The 9,856-nt window shown below is 37.4% G+C and overlaps 1 non-coding gene across 1 annotated transcript; it reads right to left on the minus strand.

The window, feature by feature from the left end:
- Positions 1 to 1,771: 1,771 nt before the first annotated feature.
- On the minus strand, positions 1,772 to 1,878 carry LOC112699589 (small nucleolar RNA R71). Its single transcript, XR_003152535.1, has one exon. It is a non-coding gene; the product is annotated as a small nucleolar RNA R71 (small nucleolar RNA).
- Between the last annotated feature and the right edge of the window lie 7,978 nt (positions 1,879 to 9,856).

Consider the following 9,856-nt stretch of genomic DNA (forward strand, 5'->3'; position numbering starts at 1 on the left):
TTACTACTCTTTATAGTTAAAATTTTGATACTCTTTCTTGTAATTAAAGTCATAGTGTTAAAAAATATATATATTTTGCAATTTTGATCTCTTGTTGATGATTTTGATGATTGATGATTATTATATGCTTGGTTGAGTTAGTATTGTTGCTTTTGATCATTTGTTGCTCATTGTTTCAAGCATTTTCTCAATTTTCTCATGTTTAGTGTTTTTGCCCACAAAGGGTTTGTGGAAATGTCAATTTGGATTATGGGCTAAATTTCTGCCTCTTGGCATAGGGAAAATGAGCTTATGGGTTTTGAGAGTTGGAATGTCCAACATTTAGTGATAATTCTTGGATTTTTAATTGTTCTTGTTTCCACTAACGCTAACTTGTTGCTAAAGCAATTAGCAAGTGAGTTAGGATTTGCGAATTAAGAACAACTATGCTCACTTGATTTATTCTCTGATGTAAGGGTTAACTAAGTCAGATTAATCCATTACAATTGTCATAGTTATGGTTGCAATAAGGAAAGGATCCCTAGCTCGTCCCAAGCCAAGATTCCATTTATGCTTTGAATCACACACACACATACATACATCAATCACTTTCATAACTTGTTCATATTACATTGCTAGTTCTTTAATTCCTTTATTAGTTCATTAATTGCAATTTTGAATGTTCTTTTATTTTTTTATTTGTTCATCTCTTTATTGAAAACCTTGATTTCCATCATAACCGAAATTGTGCACTCATTGATCATTTTTCCTTGGGAGATGACCCGGGAATTAAAACTCTCAGAAATATCTTTGTTTTGCATAGTGACATCTTTTGATTTTCCAAACTTCGGTTGAGAAGATCGATTATCGGTTCAGACTATGCTATCAATGGAATAGTTTTGTGTGAAATTCTGAATTGGCATAATCTTTAACTACCAAGTTTTTGGCGCTGTTGTCGGGGATACTAAATGCAATGAGTGCTATAATTTGGTTGTTGTGAATATGTAAATAGTATGAATACTTGATTTTTGTTTGTTACTTGACACTAATTGATAGTTGGCGCCTCTATCTAAATAGTTTTAGTAGTTATTGACTATTAGGTTGTTTTCATTTATTCTCTTATTCTTGTTTGCTTTTGGTAATTGCATGTTTCCATTGATTCTTTAGTTGAATGACACGCTCGCTTCTAGACCCAAGCCTGGCCCCTTTTGACTCTGAAATAGAAAGGACTTTAACACATATTAGACAAGCTCGGCGCCGGTTAGCATTTGTGCATAGTGAATCATACTCTCTTGAAGAGCAATCTAATTCACCATCACCTTCTAACCGTGATCCTCATTCTTCACTTAACGAGGGAACCTTGTATTCTTTTGTTGGAAGTGCTGAAATTTCTTTGGGTGAATTAGGTGACAACAATATGGTGGATCCACCTCAGAGAATTACTTTAAAGGAGGCCAGAGCCCCGGACATCACCTTGCAACCGGTACAAGTTCGGTACTCATATCTAGATGCCAATTTTGAGCTCAAGACGGGTATGATCAACTTGCTTTCAAAATATAATAGATTACTGGGAGAAGATCCTCTCAATCATTTGAAAGATTTTCAAGTTGCATGCTCTACTACAAGAAGACATGGCTTAGATGAGATAGTGGTTATGGTTTTCGCTTTCCCTTTCTCCCTAGAGGGAAAGGCGAAAGAATGGTTTTACAGCCAACCTGAGGAGGTGATTTCTAATTGGGATTTGTTGCGCAAGAAGTTTCTTGAGAAGTTTTATCCACCTAAAAAGACGGATCGTCTAAGGAAGAAAATCTCTTGCATCATGCAAAGAGATGGAGAAACCCTTTATGAATATTGGGAAAGGTTCAAAAAGTTATTGAAAGCTTGTCCTCACCACTGCATTGATGATTGGTGCTCATAAGTTACTTTTGCCAAGGGATGATCCCTCAAGACATGCTACTTCTTGATGCCTCAAGTGGAGTATCTCTCACTAAGAAAAAAAAAACGAAGTGAAAGCTTGGGAAGTCATTACAGACTTGGCAGATTTAACTCAACATCTAAGGACAAGAAATCCCCATCCAAAGGCTATAAGTGAAATCTCATCTTCCAGTGATGCTATCTTGACTTAGACGTCTGGTGAGATGACGATCTTGTTAAGGCAAATCACTCAAGGCCAACTGATGAGCGGATAATTTATACGCTTTTTGGCATTGTTTTTATATAGTTTTTAGTAAGTTTGAGCTACTTTTAGGGATGTTTTCATTAGTTTTTATGTTAAATTCACATTTCTGGACTTTACTATGAGTTTGTGTGTTTTTCTGTGATTTCAGGTAAATTCTGACTGAAATTGAGGGATTTGAGCAAAACTCTGAAGAGGCTGACAAAAGGACTGCTGATGCTGTTGGAATCTGACCTCCCTGCACTCGAAATAGATTTTCTGGAGCTACAGAACTCCAATTGGCGCGCTCTCAACGGCGTTGGAAAGTATACATCCAGGGCTTTCCAGCAATATATAATAGTCCATACTTTATTCGAAGAATGACGACGTAACTTGGCGTTGAACGCCAAGTACACGCTGCTGTCTGGAGTTAAACGCCAGAAAAACGTCATGATCCGGAGTTGAACGCCCAAAACACGTCAAAACTCAGAGTTCAACTCCAAGAGAAGCCTCAGCTCGTGGATTAATCAAGCTCAGCCCAAGCATACACCAAGTGGGCCCCGGAAGTAAATTTATGCATCAATTACTTACTCATGTAAACCCTAGTAGCTAGTCTGGTATATATAGGACATTTATCTATTGTATTAGATATCTTTTGACCACTTTAAGCCTTTTATCATTCGGTCACTTGATCATGGAGAGGGCTGGCCATTCGGCCATGCCTGAACCTTTTGCTTATGTGTTTTCAACAGTGGAGTTTCTGCACACCATAGATTAAGGGTGTGGAGCTCTGCTGTACTTCAAGTATTAATGAAATTCTATTGTCTTTTATTCAAAATCTCTCTTATTCTTATTCCAAGATATTCATTCGTACCCAAGAACATGATGAATGTTATGAGTCAGATTACCCTCATTATCATTCTCACTTATGAACGCGCGTGATTGACAACCACTTCCGTTCTACATGCAACAGAGCTTGAATGCGTATCTCTTAGATTCCCCAACAGAATCTTCGTGGTATAAGCTAGATAAATGGCGGCATTTATGAGGATCCGGAAAGTCTCACCTTGTCTGTGGTATTCCGAGTAGGATCCTGGGAATCCGGAAAGTCTCACCTTGTCTGTGGTATTCCGAGTAGGATTCCGGTAATGAATGACTGTGACGTGCTTCAAACTTGCAACCTGCTGGGCGTTAGTGACAGACGCAAAAGAATCAAGGGATTCTATTCCAGTAGGAGCGGGAACCAACCGGTGATTAGCCGTACTGTGACAGAGTGCGTGAGCATTAGTTTTCACTGCGAGGATGGGATGTAGCCATCAACCATGGGTGATGCCTCTAGACGATTAGCCGTGCGACTGACAACCGCATAGGATCATTTTCCCAAGAGGATGAAAGTAGCCACAGCTGATGGTGAACCCCTATACAAAGCTTGCCATGGAAAGGAGTAAGAAGGATTGAATAGAAGCAGTAGGAGAGCAGACGTCCTTGAGCCATACAACATCTCCATTCGCTTATCTGAAATTCTCACCAATGAATCTACATAAGTCTTCTATCCGTTTATTATTTCTATTTTCTTATTTTTATTTTCTAACCCCATAAACTATTTTAATCTGCCTAACCGAGGTTTACAAGGTGACTATAGCTTGCTTCATACCAACAATCTCTGTGGGATCGACCCTTACTCACATAAGGTTTATTACTTGGACGACCCAGTACACTTGCTGGTTAGTTGAACGGAGTTGTGAATTCAACCAGTGCCATAATAATGATTTCATACAAAGACAAACAACTTAAAGAGAATTGATCACAATTTCGTCCACCAAGTTTTTGGCACCGTTGCCGGGGATTGTTCGAGTATGGACAACTGACGGTTCGTCTTGTTGCTCAGATTAGGTAATTTTCTTTTCAAAAAGCTTTTTCAAAAATTTTTCTTTTTATTTTTCGTTTTTCCAAACTATATTTTCGAAAAAAAAATTTAATAAAAATACAAAAAATTTTGAAAATCATAAAAATCAAAAATATTTTGTGTTCTTGTTTGAGTCTTGTGTTAATTTTTAAGTTTGGTGTCACTTGCATGCTTTTAAAAAATTTTTCTTGCATTTTTCGAAATTCCATGCATTCATAGTGTTCTTCATGATCTTCAAGTTGTTCTTGACAAGTCCTCTTGTTTGATCTTGATGATTTCTTGTTTTGTGTCTTTTCTTGTTTTTCATGTGCATCTTTGCATTCATATTTTCCAAGCATTAAAAATTTCTAAGTTTGGTGTCTTGCATGTTTTCTTGGCATCAAATATTTTTCAAAATTATGTTCTTGATGTTCATCATGATCTTCAAAGTGTTCTTGGTGTTCATCTTGACATTCATAGCATTCTTGCATGCATTCATTGTTTTGATCTAAAAATTTCATGCATTGAGTATTTTTGTTATTTTTCTTTCATAACTAAAAATTCAAAAATCAAAAAAATATCTTTTCCTTATTTTTCTCCAAATTTTCGAAATTTTGGGTTGACTTGGTCAAAAATTTTTAAAAATTAGTTGTTTCTTACAAGTCAAGTCAAAATTTCAATTTTAAAAATCTTATCTTTTCAAAATCTTTTTCAAAAATCATATCTTTTTCATTTTTTTTATAATTTTCGAAAATTTCAAAAATTATTTTTCAAAATATTTTCAAAATCTTTTTCTTATCTTTTTATCAAATTTTTGAAAATTAGCTAACAATTAATGTGATTGGTTCAAAAATTTGAAGTTTGTTACTTTCTTGTTAAGAAAGGTTCAATCTTTGAATTCTAGAATCCTATCTTATAGTTTCTTGTTAGTTAAGTAATTTTTAAAATTAAATCTTTTTCAAAATATCTTTTTCAAATATATCTTTTTATCTTTTATCTTATCTTTTTCAAAATTTTATCTTTTTCAAAATTTGATTTCAAAAATATCTTATCTAACTTCTTATCTTCTTATCCTTTTTCAAATTTGATTTCAAATCTTTTTCAATCAACTAACTAACTTTTTGATTGTTTCTTATCTTTTTCAAAACCACCTAACTACTTTTCCCTCTCTAATTTTCGAAAATTCTCCCTCTCTTTTTCAAAAATTCTTTTTGTTTTAAATTTTAATTTTAATTATATTTTGTCTTTGATTTTCGAAAATTACTAACTTCTTTTTCAAAAATTATTTTCGAAATCTTCTTTCTCTTTTCTTCTTCTATTTAATTATTTAATTACTAACACTTCTCTTCACCTCTCTTCATCTAAAAATCCGAACTTTTCTTCATTCTTCTACCCCCTTCTTCTTCTACTAACATAAAGAAATCTCTATACTGTGACATAGAGGATTCCTCTTTCTTTTCTTGTTTTCTTCTCTTTCATATGAGCAGGAACAGGGAAAAGGGCACTCTTGTTGAAGTTGATCCAGAACCTGAAAGGACTCTGAAGAGAAAATTAAGAGAAGCTAAATTACAACAATCCAGAAATAACCTTTCAGAAATTTTCGAACAAGAGAAGGAGATGGCAGCCGAAAATAATAATAATAATAATGCAAGGAGAATGCTTGGTGACTTCACAAAGCCAACATCCAAGTTTGATGGAAGAAGCATCTCCATTCCTGCCATTGGAGCCAATAACTTTGAGCTTAAGCCTCAACTAGTTGCATTAATGCAACAAAACTGCAAGTTTTATGGACTTCCATCTGAAGATCCTTATCAGTTTTTAACTGAGTTCTTGCAGATCTGTGAGACTGTAAAGACGAATGGAGTTGATCCTGAAGTCTACAAACTCATGCTTTTCCCTTTTGCAGTAAGAGACAGAGCTAGAATATGGTTGGATTCACAACCTAAGGATAGCCTGGACTCCTGGGATAAGCTGGTCACTGCCTTCTTGGATAAATTCTTTCCTCCTCAAAAGCTGAGCAAGCTGAGAGTGGATGTTCAAACCTTCAAGCAAAAAGATGGTGAATCCCTCTATGAAGCTTGGGAAAGATACAAGCAGCTGACCAAGAGATGTCCATCTGACATGTTTTCAGAATGGACCATGTTAGATATATTCTATTATGGTCTCTCTGAATTTTCGAAAATGTCATTGGATCATTCTGTAGGTGGATCTATTCACCTGAAGAAAACGCCTGAAGATGCTCAAGAACTCATTGACATGGTTGCAAACAACCAGTTCATGTACACCTCTGAGAGGAATTCCGTGAATAATGGGATACCTCAGAAGAAAGGAGTTCTTGAAATTGATGCTCTAAATGCCATATTGGCTCAGAACAAAATGTTGACTCAACAGGTCAACATAATCTCTCAAAATCTGAATGGACTGCAACATGCATCCAACAGTACTAGAGAGGCAGCTTCTGAAGAAGCTTATGATCCTGAGAACCCTGCCATGGCAGAGGTTAATTACATGGGTGAACCATATGGAAATACCTATAACCCATCATGGAGAAATCATCTAAATTTCTCCTGGAAGGATCAACAAAAGCCTCAACAAGGCTTTAACAATGGTGGACGCAATAGGCTGAACAATAGTAAGCCATATCCATCATCTTCTCAGCAACAGACAGAGAATTCTGAACAAAACACTTCTAATTTAGCCAATATTGTCTCTGATCTGTCAAAAGCCACTTTCAGTTTCATGAATGAAACAAGATCCTCCATTAAGAAATTTGGAGGCACAAGTGGGCCAGCTGAGTAAGAAAGTCATTGAAACTCCTCCCAGTATTCTCCCAAGCAATACAGAAGAGAATCCAAAAGGAGAGTGCAAGGCCATTGATTTAATCAAAGTGGCCGAATGCATAGGGGAGGAGGAGGACAAAAATTCTAGTGAGGAAGACCTCCTGGGGCGTCCTTCAAGCAAGAAGGAGTTTCCTATTAAGGATCCTGAGGAATCTGAGGCTCATATAGAGACCATAGAGATTCCATTAAATCTCCTTCTGCCATTCATGAGCTCTGAAGACTATTCATCCTCTGAAGAGGATGAAGATGTGACTGGAGAGCAAGTTGCTCAATATTTAGGAGCTATCATGAAGTTGAATGCCAAGCTGTTTGGTAATGAGACTTGGGAAAGTGAACCTCCCTTGCTCATTAGTGAACTAGATACTTGGATTCAGAAAACTCTACCTCAAAAGAAACAAGATCCTGGCAAGTTCTTAATACCTTGTACCATAGGCACCATGATCTTTGAAAAAGCTCTGTGTGATCTGGGGTCAGGGATAAATCTTATGCCACTCTCTGTAATGGAGAAGCTGGGGATCATTGAGGACAACCTGCCTTGTTCTCATTACAACTGGCAGACAAGTCATTGAGACAAGCTTATGGAATAGTAGAGGACGTGTTAGTAAAGGTTGAAGGCCTTTACATCCCTACTGATTTCATAATCTTAGACACTAGGTAGGAAGAGGATGATTGCATCATCCTTGGAAGACCTTTCCTAGCCACAGCAGGAGCTGTGATAGATGTCAACAGAGGTGAGTTAGTCCTTCAATTGAATGGGGACTACCTTGTGTTTAAGGCACATGGCCATCCCTCTGTGACAAAAGAGAGTAAGCATGAAGAGCTTCTCTCAGTTCAAGGTCAAGAAGAGCCCACACAGTCAAACTCTAAGTTTGGTGTTGTGAGGCCACAACCAAACTCTAAGTTTGGTGTTAAGACCCCATATCCAAACTCTAAGTTTGGTGTTGGCAACTATACAACATTGACCCGATCACCTTGTGGCTCCATGAGAGCCACTGTCAAGCTATTGACATTAAAGAAGCGCTTGTTGGGAGGCAACCCAATTTTATTTTATTTTGTTTTAGTGTTATTTTTGTGTTTAATTAGGTACATGATCATGAGGAGTCACGAAAAAATAAAAAAAAATTAAAAACAGAAGAAAAAATTTTTCACCCTAGAGGACGCACGGGCTGGCGTTCAACGCCCAGAAGGTGCATCTGGCCGGCGTTTAACGCCAGAACAGAGCACCATTCTGGCGCTGAACGCCCAAAACAAGCAACAACCTGGCGTTAAACGCCAGGATGGTGCACAGAGAGGACAAACTAGCGCTGAACGCCAGGAACAAGCATGAAACTGGCGTTCAACGCCAGAAACATGCATCACATGGGCGTTGAACGCCCAGAACATGCACCAATGGGCGTTCGAACGTCAGAATGATGCATGAAGGCATTTTTCATGCCTATATGGTGAAGGAATGGTATTTCTTTTCACCTCAGGATCTGTGGACCCCACAGGATCCCCACCTACCATATTCCCACCTTCCCTCCTAATCCTATTTTTGTGATTTGAATTCCCCATGTCACAATTCCCAATCTTCTTCATCAATCACCTCAAATCCTCTTCCCAATCACCCCATTCACCATTCACATCAACCTCCTCTTTCCCACCCAACCCCACCCTTATAGCCGAATCCATCTCCCCTCACTCACCTCCATCTTCTTCTTCTTCTCTTCTTTCTTTTCTTGCTCGAGGGCGAGCAATATTTTAAGTTTGGTGTGGTAAAAGCATAGCTTTTTGCTTTTCCATTACCATTAATGGCACCTAAGGCCAGAGAAACCTCAAAGGAAAGACAAAAGCTTCCACCTCTGAGTCTTGGGAGATGGAAAGACTTATATAAGCTGGAATAGCTCAGTTGGTTAGAACATGTGGCTGCAAATCAAGAGATCCCTGAGATACCTCAGGGGATAAGTTGTCCTCCACACAAATATTGGAAGCAATTAAGGGTGGAACATCATGAGCACTCCATCATTCTCCAAGAAATAAGAGAAGATCAAAGAGCAATGAGGGAGGAGCAACAAAGGCAAGGAAGGGACATAGAAGAGTTGAAGAACATTATTGGTCCTTCAAGAAGAAGACGCCACTAAAAGGTGGATTCATTCCTTGTTCTTTATTTTCTTTCTGTTTTTCGTTTTTTTTAGTATTATGTTTATCTATGTTTTGTGTCTTTATTTCATGATCATTAGTATGTAACCATGCCTTAAAGCTATGAATAAAATCCATTAGTCCTTCACTTCTCTTAAATGAAAAATGTTTTAATTCAAAAGAACAAGAAGTACATAAATTTCGAAATTATTATTGAATTTAATTTAATTATATTGATGTGGTGGCAATAATTTTTGTTTTCTGAATGAATGCTTGAACAGTGCATATTTTTGATCTTGTTGTTTATGAGTGTTAAAATTGTTGGCTCTTGAAAGAATGATGAACAAAGAGAAATGTTATTGATGAACTGAAAAATTCATGAATTGATTCTTGAAGCAAGAGAAAGCAGTGAAAAAGTAAGCTTGCGAAAAAAAAATGGCGAAAAGAAAAAGAAAGAGCAGTAGAAAAAGCCAATAGCCCTTAAAACCAAAAGGCAAGGGTAAAAAGGATCCAAGGCTTTGAGCATCAATGGATAGGAGGGCCCAAGAAAATTAGATCCAGGCCTAAGCGGCTAAATCAAGCTGTCCCTATCCATGTGCTTGTGTCATGAAGGTCCAAGTGAAAAGCTTGAGACTAAGTGGTTAAAGTCATGATCCAAAAGAGTGTGCTTAAGAGCTCTGGACACCACTAACTGGGGACTCTAGCAAAGCTGAGTCACAATCTGAAAAGGTTCACCCAGTTATGTGTCTGTGGCATTTGTGTATCCGGTGGTAATACTGGAAAACAAAGTGCTTAGGGCCAAGGCCAAGACTCATAAGTAGCTGTGTTCAAGAATCAACATGCTTAACTAAGAGAGTCAATAACACTATCCAAAATTCT

This window comes from Arachis hypogaea, chromosome 6, assembly GCF_003086295.3.
Source record: "Arachis hypogaea cultivar Tifrunner chromosome 6, arahy.Tifrunner.gnm2.J5K5, whole genome shotgun sequence".
NCBI lineage: Eukaryota > Viridiplantae > Streptophyta > Magnoliopsida > Fabales > Fabaceae > Arachis > Arachis hypogaea.